The 22,939-nt window shown below is 50.1% G+C and overlaps 1 protein-coding gene across 3 annotated transcripts in view; it reads right to left on the reverse strand.

Annotated features, from left to right (window-relative positions):
• The window catches only part of C1_1H1orf210 (chromosome 1_1 C1orf210 homolog), a 165,222-nt gene extending 148,364 nt beyond the window's left edge, over window positions 1–16,858 (reverse strand). For 2 of the 3 annotated variants that reach the window (XR_015307477.1, XM_086952185.1), the window contains exon 1: window positions 16,723–16,839. The gene's annotated coding sequence lies outside the window, so the exon portion shown is untranslated. Of the gene's footprint in view, window positions 1–16,722 lie in introns of all 3 variants that reach the window. The other variant, XR_015307478.1, reaches the window with a different exon arrangement.
• Between the last annotated feature and the right edge of the window lie 6,081 nt (window positions 16,859–22,939).

Below are 22,939 nucleotides of genomic sequence, written 5' to 3' on the forward strand. Positions count from 1 at the left end.
ACAGGTTTTCGACCTGGACAGGGCACGGATATCGCCCTTCTGGCTGCTGTAGAGGAGGCAAGAGCACTATTGGATGGGGGAGGATCAGTGGCAGTGATCCTCCTCGACCTTAGTGCAGCGTTCGATACAGTCGACCACCAACTACTTATCGAAAGACTGACTAGGATGGGAGTGAAAGGAACAGCCTTATCTTGGCTTTCATCTTTCCTGGCCCAACGCTCCTACCAAATCTGGGAAAAGAACGCCCGCTCCTCCGAAATGCCCCTCCAATGTGGTGTCCCTCAGGGCTCCTCCCTGAGCCCCACTTTATTTAATATCTATATGTCCACATTGGAGGAGGTTATCATCCCTTTCGGAGTGAGCGTCGTCAGCTACGCCGACGACACTCAACTAGTGGTGTCTCTGTCCCATCCCAAGCAGCAGAAAGCTGATCTGTTCAACTGTCTTACGCAGGTTCACCACTGGATGAACAGATCAGCCCTAAAACTCAACGGGACAAAAACCGAGGTCCTTATACTTGGCCCAAAAGGAGCCTCACTTCCCCTGGACAGCTGGCCAGCCTGTTTGGGTCCGCCCCCTGACCCTAAGGAAGAGGTGAAAAGTTTGGGGGTGTGGATCGATTCCGATCTCTCCTTCACCTCACAAGCTAAGAAGGTGGCAGGGACTTGTTTCGGCCTCTTAAAATCTCTGAGGAAAGTCCTGCCCCTTCTCCCCCCTAAATCCCAAAAACTTTTAGTCCAAGGTCTCATAATATCGAGACTGGACTATAGTAACGTGATTTATCTGGGTGCCCCCGAAGCGACCCTTACTAAACTACAGACAATTCAGAACGCGGCCGCCCGGATCATCACTAACACCCCGGCCAGATCATCTGCCAAGCCCGCTCTCAAACTTCTCCATTGGCTCCCCATAAGGGAGAGAGTCAAATTTAAAGCCCTATGTCTCGTTCACAAAACGCTGCAGAACCAAGGCCCTCCTGTTCTCAGCAAACTGGTCACTCCCTATAGGAACTCTAGGCCCCTCCGCTCCAATGCAGAAAACTTTACTACCATTCCTAGATTCAGAAAAACACGAGCAGGAGGAAGACGTTTCTCGGTTCAAGCCTCCCGCCTTTGGAACGCACTTCCCCGTAACTTACGTCTTGAACCTCAATACCTGCGCTTCAGGAAACTGTTAAAAACTCATCTTTTTCCCTAAATCCTGCACACCACCCCCCCTCCTTCTGCTCCAGTTTCCCCCGTTCTTCCCTTGTCCTTCTCTTTTTCTTGCTCCGATGATCTGGTGAATTCAGGGTTCTTCAGCGCTGGGATACCTCTGGGTGACTATCGCGCTTTACAAAAATAAATAATAATAATAATAATAATAATATCTAAGTAAGGGGTGATTACACCACCTTACCCAGGCTGCAATTGCAAACCTGTGGTGTCAGTTTGGAAGGCTAACCATGAGTGGCACAATACATTCTGTAGCCCCTATTAGGCCTTGGATGCACCTATGCCCTGGGTACCTAAGGTACCATATACAGGGGCTCACAAGGGTGACCCAGTTACCAATCTGGTATGTACCTAAAGTACATGGTATCAATTTAGAGAGAGAACAGCTAGGCTGTGGGCCTGATTAGCAGGGCCACAGCCAGACTAAAGTCGAAAAACCCGTAAATCACAGCAAAAAGTGGGTGTAACCATAGGAAGCAGACCCTACTCATGGTATCCTGGCACGGCACCTACGGGGATATTATCATGCACTGTATACAAGTGTAAGGTCTTCCTAGCAGTCTATATAAGGGTCAACGTATCCTACCTCTGTGTACAATGTTATCCAGCACTGGATATAGGGCCGGGTCATCCTGTTCTAAAGCTGAATGGAAATACCATGGTATCCTGTACCTATTGGAACTGATATCGTGCAACTGTGTCTGGATGAGATGTATTCCTCAGAGTGTATCATATGATTTTGTACCATGGCACTGTATGTGGGGAAGATTCTGATGTGGCACTGTATGTGGGGGTTATTCTTTCCTGGCACTGTATGTGGGGATGATTATATCCTGGCACTGTGAATGGGGCTGATTCTATCTTGGCACTGTATGTGGGGGTGATTCTATCCTGGCACTGTTTGTGGGGGCTATTCTATCCTGGCACTGTATGTGAGGTTGATTCTATCCTAGCACTGTATGTGGGGGTGATTCTGACCTGGCACTGTATGTGGGGGTGATTCTTTCCTGGCACTGTAAGTGGGGAGGATTCTATGCTGGCACTGTCTGTGGGGGCGATTCTATCCTGGCACTGTATGTGGGGGTGATTCTATCCTGGCACTGTATGTGGGGGTGATTCTATGCTGGCACTGTATCTGGGGGTGATTCTATCCTGGCACTGTATGTGGGGGCGATTCTATCCTGGCACTGTATGTGGGGGTGATTCTGTGCTAGCACTGTATGTGGGGGTGATTCTATGCCGGCACTGTATGTGGGGGTGATTCTATCTTGGCACTGTATGCGGGGTTGATTCTATCCTGGCAACGTATGTGGGTGGTGATTCTATGCTGACACTGTATGTGGGGATGATTACGTCCTGGCACTGTGTATGGGGCTGATTCTATCCTGGCACTGTATGTAGGGCTGATTCTATCTTGGCACTGTATGTGGGGGTGATTCTATCCTGGCACCGTATATGGGGGTGATTCTATCCTGGCACTGTATGAGGGGAGTGATTCGAACCTGGCACTGTATGCAGGGGGTGATTCTATCCTGGCACTATATGTGGGGGTGATTCTATCCTGGCCCTGTATCACATTGTGTTATTCTGGCGATTCATCTATACACAATTTCATCCTGCAGTTTTATCTGCCCTTTATTTAAGGGTGGTATCTTCTTGGCACTGTATCTTTGCACATTGTTGCCCTGGCACTGTACAGTGGTTTATCCTATCACCTTTTTTTGAGCGGGATATCTTCCTGTCACTGTATCTATGCACATGTGTATCCTTGCCTTGCACTGGGTTTATTAGCAAAGCCCTATATTTGAAGGTGATCTCTTCCTGGCACTGTATCTTTGCACTTTCTTACCCTTGCACTGTACTGAGTTTATTACCTTAGCCCTTTATTTTAGGGTGCTATCTTCCTGGCACTGTAAGGAATAATTATTAGACATTTGGGGCCAGATCTAGGTCGCCCAATACTGGTCGGTAATGGCCGAAATTATCGAATTTCGGTCGTTACCGACCGGTATTAGGCTACTGAGATGTAGGTGGCCTAAATTGCAAATTCGGTAATTTACGATTCGGTATTTTAAGGAATCGGTAAATTACTGATTCCTTAAAATACCGAATCAGTAAATTACCGAATTTGCAATGTAGGGAGCACTCAAATGAGTGCTTTTCCCATGTGTTATATATCCTATGTATAACGAACGTAGTATGTATTATAAATGAATTTAGCTCCACAGGGCAACAGTTGGTACAGTATTTTTTTTTTTAATATTGGTTATGTCTAGCCCCTAAAATCATGTTATAATGTTTTTTTAACTGATTGAGTTCTTTTTAAATTTACCATGTTGAATTCTGTATGTGCTTTTACTTATATGGTTTGTTTACAAATCGAATAAAGCTTTTGAAACTGAACTGAGTGCTTTTCCCATTTTAGGATTCATTATTTACCACCAACTATAATTTGGTGGTAAATAATGAATACCTTTAAAAACGCAAATCTGTGCATTTTCAACTGTGCCATGTGGCAGACATACATGCCCTAAGGGCATGCCACATCTGCACACAAGCACGATTCAGGGGTGCAACAGGGTGTCAAAGTGACACCCTGGCACCCTTTAATGTTTCCCCCATTTTACCGATTCAGTAATTGCCATTGATTCCTATGGGCCTGGAGGCCCATCGGAATGAATAACAATTACCGAATCGGTAAATACTGATTCGGTAAATACCAAATCTTACCGATTCAGTAATGGTTACCGATTTTTCTGCTACATAGCATTTACTGATTCTAAAATACCAAATCGGTAAAATTCGGTATTTTAGAATCGGTAAATGTAATTTACCTACATCTGGCCCTTAGGATTTTAGCAATACAATGAGATTAAATATAAGTCAAGTAATTAGTGGTACATAACAGAAGCTAATATGTATTGCTACAATATATAGATCAAAATAAGTACTTACTCAAAACTCCTAATCGAAAGCCTTTTGGTGATAAACTGTAATAAGGATACAAATGAAAAAATAAGAAGGGAGTATTCGGTCCCACAGCCGGTCCTAACAGTCCTGGGCAGGTCTATTCCAAATGCAATCCAATTTCTTTAGGGAGCGGACGCCTCTAGTTCTGGCCAAAGCCTCCCCCTTCATGGGTTTCTTTCATAGCTGCCCCCATTCTGCTGCTCCTGGGGGCTTTGGAGCAATCCATGCCCCTGCTATACAGAGCCGAGCAGCAACGAGGAGAATAGAGAAAAGGATCTCAGACCAGAATTTAGTTCCGCCTTAAAGCCGAACATAATCTCTTTCTCGCTCAGAAAAAGATCCAGACCTAAGCGGGTCCCAATATTCTGTCTTGTTTCCTTCCAGAATGTCCCCAGGTCAGCGCAGGTGGCGAACATATGTACTATATCAGGGGCGGCTCTAGGCTCATGGTGGCCCTGGGCAGGGAGCGTAGGTAGGGGGCCCCGGAAGAGGGGGTCTGGACGAGGCCCAAAAGAGGGGGGTGTCAGGGTGTTTGGAAGTGGAACAGAGCTGGAGGCCCCCAAATTCCTGCACCACGCAAATATGTATCCATCATCAGAGTATTATTATATTAAGGATATATTTTGGCGTGGCGGCCCCTGGGGTTTGGCGGCCCTGTGCCGGTGCACAGCTTGCACATGCCTAAGGCCGCCCCTGACTATATTTGCAGCGAGCAACCCACATTTTGGGCAAGTACTCCTAACGCCCCATCTCTACCCTCTTTCTGAGCCCAGCTTGCTATCCTATCTGGAGTATAATATGCCATGCATACCTTACCAAATTGTTGTCATTTTAAGCTGGTGAAGTGTACTGAGCTATCCAGTGTTTCGAGTGCTGTATCTACCTCTATGGGGTAGTCGCAATACCCAGAAAATTGCTCCATTTTAATGCCCTTTTCTGGCTGCCATATGTCCTAAGTTGACAGAAGTGCTTGCTGTACACAGCACTTATTAAAGATTTCTTAGCTACGTCATGCAGGCATACCGGTAAAGCGGAGCACTCTAAGGGGCACATGCATCAAAGGTTTTTGCAAGCGCAAACAGTGCGATCTCAAAAATCATCAATTTGCGCCCGCATAAAGGCCTTTTGCGATGCATTAAACTGTCAGGCACTCGCAATTTAAGAAATCACAATTTATTGCGATTTCTTAACTTGCGATTGTATTTAAGGAATCTCAATTTGCAATTCCTTAAGTGCAATACTAGAAGCACTTATAAATGGCAAATTCGCTATTTGGGGCCGCAAAATACAGAGAAATTACTCTGGTCTGTATTTTGCAAAAACCTTGAAAAAAGCACTAAAGTGAGTTTTTCAGGGTTTCAGGTTACACACACACATGCCCTTTGGGGCACGTGTGTGCGCAACATGGGTGCACATCACAATTTCAGGGGTGCAACAGGTGTCCTTTTGACACCTTTGCACCTATTAGTACTCACAAATTGTGCATGCAATCTCCCATTCATTCCTATGGGCCTGTAGGTCCATAGGGATAAATAGGAAGCCATTCCTTAATTGCGACTCGCAATTTGCGAGTCGCAAATAAGGAATGTATAGGAATCGCTATTTTAATAGCGATTCCTACATGCATAGGCTTTTGAGAGTCATTAATTGTGATTCCTTAATAATCACAATTAAAGACTCGCAAAAGCTTTTCTTGATGCATGTGCCTGTCTGATCTTTATTCCTTGTCACCTCAGGATATACAGGTAGATTCATCATTGAAAAATCGGCTCGCAAAGGGCCAGATTCTGAGAATCTGGCCCTTTGCGAGCGCAATTTTTGCATTTGGGATTCATCATCCCAAATGCAAAAATCGGTAATTGCGAATTCGCTAAATTGCAAGGAATTACATTTAAAGAATCTCTATTTGAGATTCCTTAAATGCAATTCATTAACCATTTAACCATTTTTAAATTGCAAAATCGCAATTTCGGGCCGCTATTTACCGCAAGGTCAAACCTTGTGGTAAATAGCGAAAACTTAGAACAATGCTTTTAAATGCATTTTTCTAAGTTGCATGTTTCACACACACATGTCCGTTGGACATGTGTGTGCGCAACACCAATGTGGATTACATGTCAGGGGTGCTACAGGGTGTCCTTTGGACACCCCTAGCACCCTTGAAATCGCATCCTTATTTGCAATTAACTCCCCATTCAAATTGCTAATCGCAAATAAGGAATAACTCCCCATCCAAATTGCTAATCGCAAATAAGGAATAACTGCCTTTAGGCCCATAGGAATGAATGGGGAGTTATTCCTAATCGCAAATAAGGAATGTGTAGGAATCACAATTTATTTAGCGATTCCTACATGAATCCCGTTTTGCAAGTCCTTAATAGCGATTCCTTAATAATCGCTATCAAGGACTCGCAAAACGGGACTTTGATTAATCTAGGGGATAATCCCTAATCTGTAGGTATTTAAAAAATAATTGATGCCTAAATTCAAAGGAGGTTTGTAGGTTTTTGAATGTGCGAAAGCCAGTTAGAACATATAAGTGGCCAAGCTGTTAGACCCCATCGCTGACCCACAGGATACCAACTGAATCGTGAATAATTTCCGGAAGCATCGGATTAACCCACACAGGGAGATTTGTGTGAACTGGAGGTACGGAACACTTAGCTATGATTTTCTGCCATATTTATTTATTTTATTTATAAAGTCTTATATAGCGCGAACTTGATCCCAAAGGATATCAGAGCGCTTTAAAATACTTTTTATAACAACAGTATGTACGCAATATCCCTGATGGTCTTAAAACTGACTCTTTTGAAATAATTGGGGCCATTAATTCAGTATAGTTACATACTGCTGTCAGATCCACGCTCAAAGTAGTAACAGAAATCTTGATTCTCAGCCGACAGAAGACTGGGAAGATGACCTGCAAATGCCACCCAATAATATAATTTGAAATCCAGGAGTTGTATCCCCTCCTGACGTAGGGGAGCTTAATAAATCATATTGCCCGGCATGTTTGCATATACTCCCAAATACAGCTATTTATCGCGCCTTCGAATTTCTTAAAAAAAGAGTTAGGAACACGAAAAGGAATAGCGCATAACAAATATAGAAATTTTAGTAGGACTTTCATTTTAATTATGTTGCGTCTTTTGGTTATACTGAATGGTAATTTATGCCAGCTCTTAAGGCATTTAACAACAGATTGCAACAAAGCATCTTAATTTAGTCTCAATACCTGCTCGACCTGCGGAGAAGTCCGGACTCCCAAATAAGATAGGAAACACCCCTGGCATGTGCTGCAATATATCCGGAAGAGAGTAGATTGTAAGTGCAGAGCAATTTAGCTTGTGGTTTTTTGTATAAAGCATTTATCCATGTAAATGTAAATGTAAATGTCAAGGTATTTGTAGAGCGCACTGTCACCAAGCGGTTTCCTGGCGCTATTACTCATACCGCTGTGGAACCCCTCCTGGCTTTCCCTGTGAAGTGTCCACTCCTGGGCACCCCCAGGGTGAAGCCAGGCATCCACAGCGCTGTTGGGGCCGGTGTGGAGGTTAAGCAAGCTATTGCCCAGAGTTGCAGCTTTGGACCCATGATTAGAATAGGCACCGAGGCGAGAAATCAGGTCCGAGGAATTATGAGCCCAAGACCCGCCGAGGCGGGAATTGAACCCTGGTCCCGGGCTAGACCTCTGCATCAGGGTCTGCCGCTCTAACCATTGAGCCACACTCCTCCACCTACTATATCGACCACCCAGACCATAAAATGAGAGTGTTGCACATCGATAACCCCATACAACTCGGTCAAATGCCTTTTTGGCATACAACAATACCATCCCCATACTTAACACAGACTTCCTTGCTATATCAAAAGCCACTATTGCACTGTTGACAGGGCTGTGGTGTCTCTACCCTTATAAAGCCATGTTGCTGCCTCGAGACTAACCCTGGCATCAAGGGTGTGGATTAACAAACCCTTAGCAAACATTTTGGCATCTGTGTTTATAAGGATATAGGGAGAAGGGAACCGGGAGGTTTGGCTTTTTTTTTATTTTTTAAAGACAATGTTTTTTATATTCCATGAGCTAGGCAGCACTCCACCAGCCCCTACATGATGTATGACATCACTCAGTGATGGCACGATAATGTTCTTAAAGACTTTATAAAACTCAATAGGTATTGAGTCATCCCCTGCTGCCTTACCAGTGGGAAGCAGAGCCAGGGCCACCAGAATTTCCCCACGCGTGATATTCTCTACACTTGATATCTCTAGCGGAGTTTTTTTCCCCGCTCACGATCACGAACGGTAAGTTTGCAATCGCAAACAGTAAGTTCACGAGCGCGAGCTTCTGCTTGGGTAAAATTTCTACCCGAACGGCACTAATACCAGCACAAACTGCAGTTTGCACAGCACTCCGCCACTCGCGGAACTTCGCAGAGTTTTTATTTAAACTTCACGGAGTTTCACATAGCAAAACTCTGTAAGCTACGCCCAGGCCTACCCCATAGTCATACTGAACGGAGCGGTGCTTGTTGTAACCAGCAGCCGTCCTCTTTTTCAGTGTCCTTCCCAGGGTAAGCATGTATCTATCAGCGAAATATGCAGCTGTTCTTGGTTTTGAACCCTTGTCTGATCTCCTCTGCGTCAAGGAGTTCTACCTGTATTAGCAGCTCTCATGATAGTTTACTTTTTTTAATTTTTTTTGTACGATGTACTGCTGGGTAGTACCTTATATAGAGGCCTTCAAATTGTCCCACACAATACTAAGGGAGGCAGTGCCAACACTGTACTACAACAATTCCTAGCACTTTATTTGAGGGTAATATCTTCCTGGCACTGTACCTTTGCACATTGGTTACTCTGGCACAGTACTGTGTAGTTCATCCCAGTGCTTTATTTAAGGGGGATCTCCTGGCACTGTTCCTTGCGCATTGTTACCATTGCATTGCACTGAGTTTATTATCTTAGCACTTTATTTAAGGGTGATCTTTGCCTGGCACTTTACGAACAGTGTCACACAGTGACTGGAGAGCATAGTATCCAGGCACAGTACTGTGTGCATTATCACTGTAGCACTATCTGCGGTGCGTGTTGTCCGGGTCTAGAGTGTTATGGACCAGTGACACTCTATGTTTTCTCCCCGTCCCTCCCTCGCACTCTGTGTTCCTGTCTCACGCCCTCCTCTTGCCTCTCAAATGTAGGGTTGTCACCTGGCCAACTTTATATCGGATGAGCAGTACCTCAGTGTTCTGCCTGTACAAAAATGAGGTAAGTCACCTAAAGCTGTTGTTTTTATTCCCCTTGTCAGTCCAAAATTCAAACAGTACACTTAAATCTGTTCTAGAGCTGCCTTAATGACCTCCGACTGGTACTTAAAGTAAGCACAGACAGAAAGGCCATCTACACAAGCATTTTCAATGCAATAGGTCTCAGGTTGGAGTTAGAGTTATTGGCATAGTAAATGTAAATGGTTGCTACCTATGTGTTTTGGAGTGGAGTGGATGTATGTGCTGTGTAGTGGAATCATGTAGTATGTTGTGCAGGTTAATTATGTGGATAGAAATTATGTGGTATTTAGTGTACAGAAATTATGTGGAGAGAAAATATGTGGTATGGTAGTTTTTGTTGTGGAATGTTATGTAGTGGAGTTTAATAATGTTGTGTGCTGTTTGAGTTTGTGGTGTGATGTATAATTATGCCGTGTGAATTGTAGATGTGTTGTGTGTTTGGAGCACGGGTCACAAGTGTACGTTATTACATTTAAAGTTCCGTGCATAAGTGAGAGTAAAGAATTGGATGAAATCCATGTTATTTACAACTATTGGCAATGCCAATAGGTTTTGTATTTGCGAGACTATGCAAGTATTAAAAGGTGCAGTACTGAAATGCATAATCGCATCCTCTAAAGAAAACACTGTTAGACTACCAAATCTGTTAAACCTTTAACCGCGGCCGGAATTTCCCTTCGGAGCAGGAAAATTCCACGCCTGTGCAGATTGGACGGCTGGCTCCCAACCGTCCGATGCACATGACCACTGTGACGTCGGACGGTGACGCATGCAAGGGGTTAATATTCATAAAATCACATAACACACTGTAATTACTCAAATTATAATTTCAAGATGCTTAATGACGTGACTTTCTAAGAAATGATGCTACATTTGTAGTGTTTCTGGGCCCGATTCATAGAACTAACTTAAGACAAAATACTAAACTTACTACCATTTTGGTATTCACAGAAGGCACTTACTCATTTTGGTATTCACAGAAGGCACTTAGTAATTTTTGAATTCACAGAAGGCACTTACTCATTTCGGTATTCATAGAAGTTAGGACTCCTAACTTTAGGACTCCTAAACTCAGAAAAATCCTAACTTTAAGACTTTCGGTATTCACAGAAGGCATTTAGGAGTCCTAAAGTTAGGACTCCTAACTTCTGTGAATACAAAAATGAGTAAGTACCTACTGTGAATACAAAAATGAGTAAGTGCCTTCTGTGAATACCAAAATGGTAGTAAGTTTAGGATTTTGTCTTAAGTTATTTCTGTGAATCGGGCCCTTTGAAAATAACTTTTGGAAACAATGCTCATTACCAATAAAACCCTTTCTGGCCTAGGCACCTTGTTTTTCAGATTCCAGCGAAGCTATTTTGAAAATGTGAATACATAAATAAGACAGTGGACTGCATTATATCACACACAAATAAATAGATAACAAGAGGGGCTCCAGACAGAGCCTCTTTTCTGTAAATGAAAGGTAAATGACAAAGGTGCTTGCAAGCCTGACTCCTGCACTGCCCACGTTTCAACAACTAGCTCGATTTCCTTCAGCATGTTAAACTATGCTGCTGTCGGATGAAACGGTACTGCATGACATGAGAGGTTTACATACATGCAAACAATCTTTCAACCTGTACCGAAAGCTGTAATTTTACTGTCAAACGAATAATTTAGTGAAAACAGATCTTCAACTCTGCAACTGCTGTTCCATGTTTTTGCATTTTGGAGTTGAGAGATTTAACTGTAGAAAATGACCTGAATGTTGCCCCTCTTCTATATAATGACATGGATGGTCATGTTGCCACAGTGGTTTACTAAACATCAAAATAGAGAGAGGGTCCTGCCTGCAATAGCAGGCAATTACTACAATAAATGATTTGTTTCTTCAGTTGCGCTCAAATTTCACAGGGGTGTTATGCTGGTTAAAAAAAAAAAGGTTTGGGGGCGAGCGTGCCCTGCCTGCAACAGCAGGCAGGAGAAAGTCAATTAAAGAAAATAGTACTCACACAGACTGTTGGACAGGCCTCGTGGAAGGCCCGCTCCCTCCCCGCAGGACGGGGACCGGACCCCTGCTCTCCCTGTATTCCCGACAGAAACCATCCCGGCAACCCACTGGGGCAACCCACGACCCGTCCACAACGGAACTCCAGCCCCCGAACACCCCAGTATCGGCTGGCCCGGGCCCCCGTCAGCGCCACTGCCCCGGCCCAGCCGCCATCTTTGGACACTACAGAACAAGGCCGCGTGGCCTCGGCTCGACCCCAACCCTGGGCCTGGCCAGGCCCGACATCGAGGCACCACCATCCACCTAGGGGGTGAAGAGACCACTTGGCAGGTCAATGGGAGAAGGAGTGTCAACGGCTCCCCTCCGCCAGGTGTCGATCGCCCTCGGCCTCCTCGGGCGCTGGCTCCACCCCCCTGCTGGGTGTCTGGACTCCCTCATCCCGGACCTCCCGACCTCCAAGTGCGAGGGCCCGGACATCAAAGGAGACCAGACCTATAACTGGGGCAGCTCCAGAGCAGGAAGGCAGTTGTATCTTGGAGTCAAGAGACACCGTGAAGAACTCATCCTTGGAGGCCTGCTGGCGCTGCCGCGGCCCTATCTTGTGAACCATCTCCGAAGCCTGCTGGCGCTGCCACGGCCTTTCCTCGTGAACCATCGTGTTGGCCTGCTGGCGCTGCCGCAGCCCTTCTCGTCGTGCACCATCCTCGTAGCCTGCTGGCGCTGCCGCGGCCCTCCTCGTTGTGAACCATCCTCGTAGCCTGCTGGCACTGCCGCAGCCCTCCTCGTTGTGAACAATCATCCTATCCTGCTGGCGCTGCCGCGGCCCTCCTCGTTGTGAACCATCATCCTAGCCTGCTGGCGCTGCCGCGGCTCATCGTTGCGGACCCCAAGCTAGAGGATTGTGAGCTCCCCTCTTGCCGCATCTGTACCGGTCCGGCACAGGCCAGGACCACGCCAACGCAGACGGCCTGTCACGCTTCTTCCGCCTCGGCGAGGAGAGTACCCAAGAGGATGGGTGACTCTCCCTGCCTTCAGCTGGGGGGACACATGTTGGACAGGCCTCGTGGAAGGCCCGCTCCCTCCCTGCAGGACGGGGACCGGACCCCTGCTCTCCCTGTATTCCCGACAAGAACCATCCCGGCAACCCGCTGGGGCAACCCACGACCCGTCCACAACGGAACTCCAACCCCCGAACACCCCAGTATCGGCTGGCCCGGGCCCCCGTCAGCGCCACTGCCCCGGCCCAGCCGCCATCTTTGGACACTACAGAACAAGGCCACGTGGCCTCGGCTCGACCCCAACCCTGGGCCTGGCCAGGCCCCGACATCGAGGCACCACCATCCACCTAGGGGGTGAAGAGACCACTTGGCAGGTCAATGGGAGAAGGAGTGTCAACGGCTCCCCTCCGCCAGGTGTCGATCGCCCTCGGCCTCTTTGGGCGCTGGCTCCACCCCCCTGCTGGGTGTCTGGACTCCTTCATCCCAGACCTCCCGACCTCCAAGTGCGAGGGCCCGGACATCAAAGGAGACCAGACCTATAACTGGGGCAGCTCCAGAGCAGGAAGGCAGTTGTATCTTGGAGTCGAGAGACACCGTGAAGAACTCATCCTTGGAGGCCTACTGGCGCTGCCGCGGCCCTATCTTGTGAACCATCTCCGAAGCCTGCTGGCGCTGCCGCGGCCTTTCCTCGTGAACCATCGTCTTGGCCTGCTGGCGCTGCCGCGGCCCTTCTCGTCGTGCACCATCCTTGTAGCCTGCTGGCGCTGCCGCGGCCCTCCTCGTTGTGAACCATCCTCGTAGCCTGCTGGCGCTGCCGCGGCCCTCCTCGTTGTGAACAATCATCCTAGCCTGCTGGCGCTGCCGCGGCCCTCCTCGTTGTGAACCATCATCCTAGCCTGCTGGCGCTGAAGCGGCTCATCGTTGCGGACCCCAAGCTCGAGGATTGTGAGCTCCCCTCTTGCCGCATCTGTACCGGTCCGGCACTAAGACTGTCCCGCTACCCCTTTCCCCTACAGAGACTAGAATTGGGAGGATCCTCGTGTCCTGCCCCACTGTATCGCTATTACCTTGCCTCAAGATTCGTGTATAAAGTGTGTTGAACTCATCCTTGTGTGGTGTCCATCTGTGGGGGGGAAGTTACTTGTCTGTACGATCGCCGGAGACGGCCCTCACCGGAGGCCTCTCCCCCCCTGCTCTCGGCCGACCCTCCGGGTCCCCGTCTAACACAGACTTAAACAGAATTAAAACATCCAGAGTAAGAACACATGTAACAGGGGCAGTCCCCATGGGAGGAAATAACATGAGAAAAGGAGGAACTAAGCCTATTAACGACTCAAAAGCCGCCATTTGCAAAGGACAGTAACAGGAGCCAATTGAAAAGATGGCCAGAAAATAGGCGGAGCTTAAAGTCGATGCCTAAATGCATTATTTCTGGAAGAGACAATGCAAGCGCTGCCCATGCGAGTCCTAAAAATTAATACAGACAATTTCATATAAAGTTCTACTTAACAATCATGTCCAGTCCTTTGCAGAATGTTAAATCATCAACAGATGGCTGGCATTTTTGTCTGCAAAAGTGGCAACTCTAGTTACAGGTCTACCTTTCTTTTCCAGTTTGTTGCTGTCTGTCTATAGTGCTCTAGCGCTTCCTGTCTGGCTGTCTCTTTCTACAGGTGCACTCTACCAGCCCCGGCCTCTACCTGTCTCTTTCTACAGGTGCACTCTGCCAGCCCAGGCCTCTCCCTGTCTCTTTCTACAGGTGTACTCTGCCAGCCTGGCCTCTCCCTGCCTGTCTCTTTCTACAGGTGCACTCTACCAGTCCGGCCTCTCCCTGTCTCTTTCTACAGATGCACTCTGCCAGCCGGGCCTCTCCCTGCCTGGCTGTTTCTACAGGTGTACTCTGCCAGTCTGGCCTATCACTGTCCGGCTGCCTCTTTCTACAGGTGCACCCTGCCAGTCCCTGACTTTTCCTGTCTCTTCCTACAGATGCACTCTGCTAGCCCCTGCCTCTCCCTGTCTCTTTCTACATGTGCACTCTGCCAGCCCTGGCCTCTCACTGTCTGGCTGTCTCTTTCTGGAGGTGTACTGTTCCAGCCCCGGACTCTCTCTGTCTGGCTGTCTCTTTCTCGAGGTGTACTGTTCCAGCCCCGGCCTCTTTCTGTCTGGCTGTCTCTTTCTACAGATGCACTCTGCCAGCCTGGCCCCTCCCTGTCCAGCTGTCTCTTTCCTCATGTGTACGCTTTCAGCCCTAGCCTCTCTCTGTCTGGCTGTCTCTTACTAAAGGTGCACTCTGCCAGCCACGGCATCTCCCTGTCTGGCTATCTCTTCTTACAAGTGCACTCTTCCAGCCTCTGCCTATCTCTGTCAGGTTGTCTCTTCCTACATGTGCACTCTGCCAGTCAGTCCCGACCTCTCTCTGTCCAGCTGTCTTTTTCTACAGGTCACTCTGCCAGCCATGGCCTCTCTTTGTCTGGCTATCTCTTTCTAGAGGTGTACTGTGCTAACCCCTGCCTCTCTCTGTCCGGCTGTCTCTTCTTACAGGTGCACTCTGCCAGCCCTGGCCTCTCTTTGTCTGGCTATCTCTTTCTAGAGGTGTACTGTGCTAACCCCTGCCTCTCTCTGTCCGGCTGTCTCTTCTTACAGGTGCACTCTGCCAGCCCTGGCCTCTCTTTGTCTGGCTATTTCTTTCTAGAGGTGTACTGTGCTAACCCCTGCCTCTCTCTGTCCGGCTGTCTCTTCTTACAGGTGCACTCTGCCAGCCCGGGCCTCTCTCTGTCTGGCTGTTTCTTTCTACATGTGCACTCTGCCAGTCATGCCTCTCCCTGTCCGACTGTCTCTTTTCACAGGTGCACTCTTCCAGCCCCAGTCTCTCAATGTCTGGATATCTCTTTTTACAGGTGCACTCTGCCAGCCCCGACCTCTCTCTGTCCAGCTGTCTCTTTCTACAGGCGCACTCTGCCAGCCTCGTCCTGTCTAGCTGGCTCTTTCTACAGGTGCACTCTTCCAGCCTGGCCTCTCTCTGCTCGGCTGTCTCTTTCTACGGGTGCACTCTTCCAGCCTAGCCTCTGCCTGTCTCTTTTAACAGGTGCGCTATGCCTGACTGGCCTCTCTCTGTTGGCTGTCTCTTTCTACAGGTGCACTCTTCCAGCCCGGCCTCTCTCTGTCTGGTTGTCTCTTTCTACATGTGCACTCTGCCAGTCCCGACTTCTCTCTGTCCAGCTGTCTTTTTCTACAGGTGCACTCTGCCAGCCCTGGTATCTCTTTGTCTGGATATCTCTTTCTAGAGGTGTACTGTGCTAACCCCGGCTTCTCCAGGTCAGGCTGTCTCTTCTTACAGGTGCACTCTGCCAACCCGGACCTCTCTCTGTCTGGCTGTTTCTTCCTACATGTGCACTCTGCCAGTCATGCCTCTCCCTGTCCGGCTGTCTCTTTTCACAGGTGCACTCTTCCAGCCTCAGTCTCTCAATGTCTGAATATCTCTTTTTACAGGTGCACTCTGCCAGTCCCGACCTCTCTCTGTCTAGCTGTCTCTTTCTACAGGTGCACTCTTCCAGCCCGGCCTCTCTCTGTCCGGTTGTCTCTTTCTACATGTGCACTCTGCCAGTCCCGACCTCTCTCTGTCCAGCTGTCTTTTTCTACAGGTGCACTCTGCCAGCCCTGGCCTCTCTTTGTCTGGATATCTCTTTTTACAGGTGCACTCTGCCAGCCCCGACCTCTCTCTGTCTAGCTGTCTCTTTCTACAGGCGCACTCTGCCAGCCTCGTCCTGTCTAGCTGCCTCTTTCTACAGGTGCACTCTTCCAGCCTGGCCTCTCTCTGCTCGGCTGTCTCTTTCTACGGGTGCACTCTTCCAGCCTAGCCTCTGCCTGCCTCTTTTAACAGGTGCGCTATGCCTGACTAGCCTCTCTGTGTCCGGCTGTCTCTTTCTACAGGTGCACACTTCCAGCCCGGCCTCTCTCTGTCCGGTTTTCTCTTTCTACAGGTGCACTCTGCCAGCCCCGTCCTCTCCCTGTCTAGCTGTCTCTTTCTACTGGTGCACTCTGCCAGCCCAGGCCTCTCTCTTTGTCTGGCTGTCTCTTTCTACAGGTGTGCTATGCCTGACCGGCCTCTCTCTGCCCGGCTGTCTTTCTTACAGGTGCACTTGCCAGCCCCGGCCTCTCCGCTGCACCTGTGGTTCCCCCGTAGGTGCCCGGGTGCCCTCGGCTCTCCCCGCCCCTGGGGTGCTTGGGACCCTGAAGGGCCCGGCACTACTCACCGACTCCTGGGATCCCGAGGGATGTCTCCTGGCTCGTCCCCGGCCTCTCTCGGTCCCGTGGTCTGTGTGTGTCCGTCTCTCACCCTCTCTCCTCGGCTCTCTCACTTCCTCTCCCCGAGGTGGGGGCGGGGCCTGTGAGAGGTACAAAGGTGGGAGGAGGAGGGGGGCCGGGCCCGGGCTGGTTAAACAGTAACTGCGGGAGCTCACGGGGACACAGAGGGACGGAGAGAAGAGACAGCCGCCGGGGACAGAGACAGACACCGGGGCAGAGACAGGCGGAGACAGCCACCAGGGACGGAGATAGGCAGCATGGGTGTCAGCTAGACATCACTAGAGGACAGGGGCAAGAGACAGGCAGTGACAGGCACCGGGGGCAGAGACAGGCAGCATGGGTGTCAGCTAAACATCACTCTAGATGGAGGAGGGGCAAGAGACCAGACAGGGACCAATGACTGCCAGGTCTAAGCAGAGACAGACACCACTAAGAGACAGACACCGTACACATCACTGGAGGACAGGAGCAAGAGCCCAGGTAGTGACAGCCAGGCCTGAGCAGAGACAGGCAGCAAGGGTGTCAGCTAGACTTCAGTAGAGAACAGCCAGTGACTGAAAGGCTTTAGCAGAGACAGTCATCTCTGAGAGACAGCCACCGTAGATATAAACAGGGGACAGGGTCAAGTGACAGGCAGTGATTGCCAGGCCTGAGCAGAGCCAGGCAACGCTGGGTGTCAGCTAGACACCAGTAGAGAACAGGGTCGAGAGAACTAGCAGTGACAGCCAGGAATGACCAGAGACAGGCACCACAGAGAGACAAATGGACCCCGAGGACATAAGCAGAGGAAAGGGTCAAGAGGTCTGGTAGGGACACCCAAGCATGAGGAGAGACAGACCCCACTGGGTGACAACTAGAGGGCAGGATCTAGACACCAGGCAGTGACAGACAGGCAGGAGGAGAGACAGTCAACACTGAGAGACAGATATACTCCATAGGCGTCAGAAGAGAAGAGGGTCAAGAAATCAAGCAGTGACAGCTAGGCATCAACAGAGGAGAGGGCCAAGGCTCAAGAGACCAGCCAGACAACAGCCGGGCATCGACAGAGGAGAGGGCCAAGACTCACGAGACCAGGCAGTGACAGCCAGGCATCAACAGAGGAGAGGGCCAAGGCTCAAGAGACCAGGCAGTGACAGCCAGGCATCGACAGAGGAGAGGGCCAAGACTCAATAGACCAGACAGTGACAGCCAGGCATCGACAGAGGAGAGGGCCAAGACTCAAGAGACCATGCAGTGACAGCCAGGCAACAACAGAGGAGAGGGGAAAGACCCGAGAGACCAGGCAGTGCCAGCCAGGCATCGACAGAGGAGAGGGCCAAGACTCAAGAGACCAGGCAGTGACAGCCAGGCATCAACAGAGGAGAGGGCCAAGGCTGTAGAGACCAGGCAGTGACAGCCAGGCATCGACAGAGGAGAGGGCCAAGACTCAATAGACCAGGCAGTGACAGCCAGGCATCGACAGAGGAGAGGGCCAAGACTCAAGAGACCAGGCAGTGACAGCCAGGCATCGACAGAGGAGAGGGCCAAGACTCAAGAGACCAGGCAGTAACAGCCAGGCATCGACAGAGGAGAGGGCCAAGGCTCAAGAGACCAGGCCGTGAAAGCCAGGCCGTGACAGCCAGGCAGTGAAAGCCAGGCTTCGACAGAGGAGAGGGCCAAGACTCAAGAGACCAGGCAGTAACAGCCAGGCATCGACAGAGGAGAGGGCCAAGACTCAATAGACCAGGCAATGACAGCCAGGCATCGACGGAGGAGAGGGAAAAGACCCGAGAGACCAGGCAGTGACAGCCGGGCATTGACAGAGGAGAGGGCCAAGACCCGAGAGACCAGGAAGTGACAGCCAGGCAACGACAGAGGAGAGGGAAAAGACCCGAGAGACCAGGAAGTGACAGCCAGGCATTGACAAAGGAGAGGGCAAAGACCCAAGAGACCAGGCAGTGACAGCCAGGCATCGACAGAGGAGAGGGGACAGACCCGAAATACCAGGCAGTGACAGCCAGGCATCAACAGAGTAGGGGGCCAAACTTAATAGACCAGGCAGTGACAGCCAGGCATCGACAGAGGAGAGGGGAAAGACCCAAGAGACCAGGCAGTGACATTCAGGCATCAACAGAGGAGCGTGGACAGACCCGAGATACCAGGCAGTGATAGCCAGGCATCAACAGAGGAGGGGGCCAAACTCAATAGACCAGGCATTGACAGCCAGGCATCAACAAAGGAGAGGGCTAAGACTCAGGAGACCATGCAGTGACAGCTAGGTATCGACAGAGGAGAAGGCCAAGACTCAAGAGATCAGGCAGTGGCAGCCAGGCCGTGACAGCCAGGCAGTGACAGCCAGGCATCGACAGAGGAGAGGGCCAAGACTCAATAGACCAGGCAGTGACAGCCAGGCATCGACAGAGGAGAGGGCCAAGACTCAATAGACCAGGCAGTGACAGCCAGGCATCGACAGAGGAGAGGGCCAAGACTCAAGAGACCAGCCAGTGACAGCCAGGCATCGACTGAGGAGAGGGCCAAGACTCAAGAGACCAGGCAGTGACAGCCAGGCAACGACAGAGGAGAGGGAAAAGACCCGCGAGACCAGGCAGTGACAGCCGGACATTGACAGAGGAGAGGGCCAAGAACCAACAGACCAGGCAGTGACAGCCAGGCATCGACAGAGGAGAGGGGAAAGACCCACAAGACCAGGGAGTGACAGCCAGGCATCGACAGAGGAGAGGGGATAGACCCGAGATACGAGGCAGTGACAGACAGGCATCAACAGAGGAGGGGGCCAAACTCAATAGACCAGGCAGTGACAGCCAGGCATCGACAGAGGAGAGGGGAAAGACCCAAGAGACCATACAGTGACAGCCAAGCATCGACAGAGGAGAGGGGGCAGACCCGAGATACCAGGCAGTGACAGCCAGGCATCAACAGAGATGGGGGCCAAACTCAATAGACCAGGCATTGACAGCCAGGCATCAACAAGGGAGAGGGCTAAGACTCAAGAGACCAGTCAGTGGCAGCCAGGCCGTGACGGCCAGGCAGTGACAGCCAGGCATCCACAGAGGAGAGGGGAAAGACCCAAGAGACGAGGCAGTGACAGCCAAGCATCGGCAGAGGAGAGGGCCAAGACTCAAGAGACCAGCCAGTGACAGCCAGGCATCAACAGAGGAGAGGGCTAAGACTCAAGAGACCAGGCAGTGACAGCCAGGCATTGACAGGGGAGAGGGTAAAGACCCAGGAGACCAGGCAGTAACAGCCAGGCATCAACAGAGGAGAGGGCAAAGACCCAAGAGACCAGGCAGTGACAGCCCGGCATCAATAGAGGAGAGGACCAAGGCTCAAGAGACCAGGCAGTGACAGCCAGGCCGTGACAGCCATGCAGTGACAGCAAGGCATCGACATCGACAGAGGAGAGGGACAAGACTCAAGAGACCAGGCAGTGACAGCCTGGCATCAACAGAGGAGAGGGCCAAGACTCAAAAGACGAGGTAGTGACAGCCAGGCATCGAAAGAGGTGATAGAATTCACTTTTCAATGCCTCACCCATCTCTAATTTCATATGTGAGTTAGCATCATGTGACTAACTGATGAAGTACGTATATATGTACGTATATATAGTGGAGAAGTGTGGCTCAGGGGTTGGAGGCGGCAGACCCGGAAGCTGAGATCGGCCCTGGACCAGGGTTCAATTCCCCGCCCCGACGGGAGTTGGGCTCAATAATTCCACGGACTCGATAATTCTCGCTCCGGTGCCTACTCGACTCACGGGTTCACACTCTGCAACTCTGGGCAATAGCTTGCTTAATCTCCACAACGGCCCCTCGTGGCGGGATGCCTGGCTTTCACCTTGTGGATACCCTGCCTGGGTATCTCACAGGGGAATACCAGGACGGGTTCCCTAAGCAAGCGCATAGATGCCTGCGATGTGGGCGATTTGCGCTATATAAATACATGTACATTTACATTTACATACACACATTTTTTGCATTACTCTTGCTTGTTACATTATTATTCGAAAATATGTGTGATGATATTAGTTTTCTTAGCTTAGCCCGTGTGCCTCCATTTTGTGTATCACCCTGAGCCTGCGAGTCGCACTCGCTCATCTGCACCTCCCGTAGGAACAGAGAATTTCACTAAGACAGCAGTTTTTGTTTCTCAGCTCACTGTGGCCGAAACTAACAAGTCTCTTTATCAGTAATGTTCTCATGCCCCAGAGACGCTGAAGCCTAAGCTCCGCGGCCTTGAGCAAAGATAGCGATGTATCCCTTGCAGGTGCAGATGCCTACTGTATGAGGACATTGTTCCTCTGTCTGGGTTTCAGTAATTTTCCAGAAGGGGCGTACCCTAATGTTCTGTATTGCATTATAATGTACTGCTGTGATGAAGAGAGTCAGTCCTCTCGACGCACTCTTTGGGGTGAGGTCGGACAGGGCCCTCTCATATGGGAGTTGGTGGCCTAATAAAAATATCTTGTTTATTCTTCTCCACTGTCCGGCTGACTTCTTACAGAGTTACTATAGGTGAGTGCGGTAAGTCACTCGGTGGATTTGAGCCACACTTATCAGATGGCGCCCGAATAGGGACCCCGCGATAAAGATCTTTCTCACCCGTAGGTGGGTAGCAGAAGACCGGGGACCCGCTGGTCGGCACGGTGGGCCCGGGTACCCATCTGATGCCGAGCTTGGTTCTCGCAGCGCTGCCCCACCCTGCTGATCGGAGGAGGTCCCGGTTCGGATCTTAAGCCGGGGTCCAGAAGGCGGAACTCGGAGCTGACCGTGTTGGTCCTGGCAGCCGAAGGTGGAGAACGGTAGAGGTCGGTACCGCCTACGGAAGGTGAGTGGTCCACCTGTGATTGTTTAAGGAGCTGGAGTGTTCCGGGAGACTAGGGTGTCTCCAGTGATTTTAGGAGCCGGTGTGCTCCTGGGGCTAGTGTGCTCCGGGGAACTCAGAGTGCGAGCAGGCGCTCTGACAGACTTGACGAGGTTTGGAGAATATTTGGACATATTGTTTGTAGTAATCCGACCGGGTGGTACTGTGGTGAAGGCGTGGCTCATTACGGGTGGACCCCGGAACTTACCCTGAACTCCTAGAGTGGTGGTTCAGTGGAGGTGAGTCCTGGGCCTCCTGTGGTAAAGTGCGCAGTGATCCGTAGTGCCACACGGGGAGCGGATGTGTTCTCCATCCTCAGAACAGTTAGTGTACTGTTCGGTCTGCGGTAGGGTCCAGGTTCCCCAGGACTTGGTCGACGGGCCTTGTCCCATTTGGTAACACGTGTTTGGAAGGATTTATATGTGTAGGATGTGTATGTGTGTGTATGGTTCCCCAATGTATGTTATAGGTGTGTGAACAAGCTCGAGCTAGCGATTCAAGGTAACGGATTTTGTGAAGAAGTGTTTTATTTTACACCAAAGTAGAGATGCCGTGTTTCAGTAAGTTACGATGTTTTGGGTGTTGTTGTCGTGTATCGGACTCCAGGCTGGCTGAGAGCCAACCTGCACCCCTTGAGGGCACTCCAAACTTTGATATGTATATCAAGCATGGATTGCCCCCGATTTTGTTTGGCACTTTATGGCACCGATATACCGCTGACAATGTGGATTTACAATGGCCCTTGACAGGTTCGTTCGAGGCAGCTAAATTGGATTATTTGCAAGATAAATTGTTTGCTAAGCGTAGCCGTCAAAGCATGTTCGACTCTCTAAGAGTATGGCAGAAGGAAGTCAGGGAACGTAAGGTGAGGGAAGAGAAGGCGGCTCTTAAAAGGTCAGCACAGACAATGGCGCAGAAAGCAAGAGAACACACAAAGAATGAGAATGAGCAACGTTTGGAGCGCGCAGATAGGTTTTGCAGGTTGAAAGAAAATAAAAGTTATGTAGTACGAGAGGATGAACAGGATGAGATGGAAGACATTTTGAGTACTCGACCCCCTCCTCCTTATGCCCCGCGGTCATTGTATCCCACTTTACCAGCTCCCGCCTCTACTAGTGGGGTTCCGGGTTCACAAGCAAGTGACCCGCACCAACCTGGGGCAGCGATTTCTGCCTCCCCCTCTTCCTCGATGCCCCTTGTTTCCTTATTCCCGGCCAGTTCACCCGCTCCCTCCCAATTTTCTCTAGCACTCCCTACAGTTTCAGCTAGCACCACCCCTAGTCAGGAGATGTCAACGCCGAGTCG

Source organism: Lissotriton vulgaris, chromosome 1_1, assembly GCF_964263255.1.
Source record: "Lissotriton vulgaris chromosome 1_1, aLisVul1.2, whole genome shotgun sequence".
In the NCBI taxonomy this organism is placed as follows: Eukaryota; Metazoa; Chordata; class Amphibia; order Caudata; family Salamandridae; genus Lissotriton; species Lissotriton vulgaris.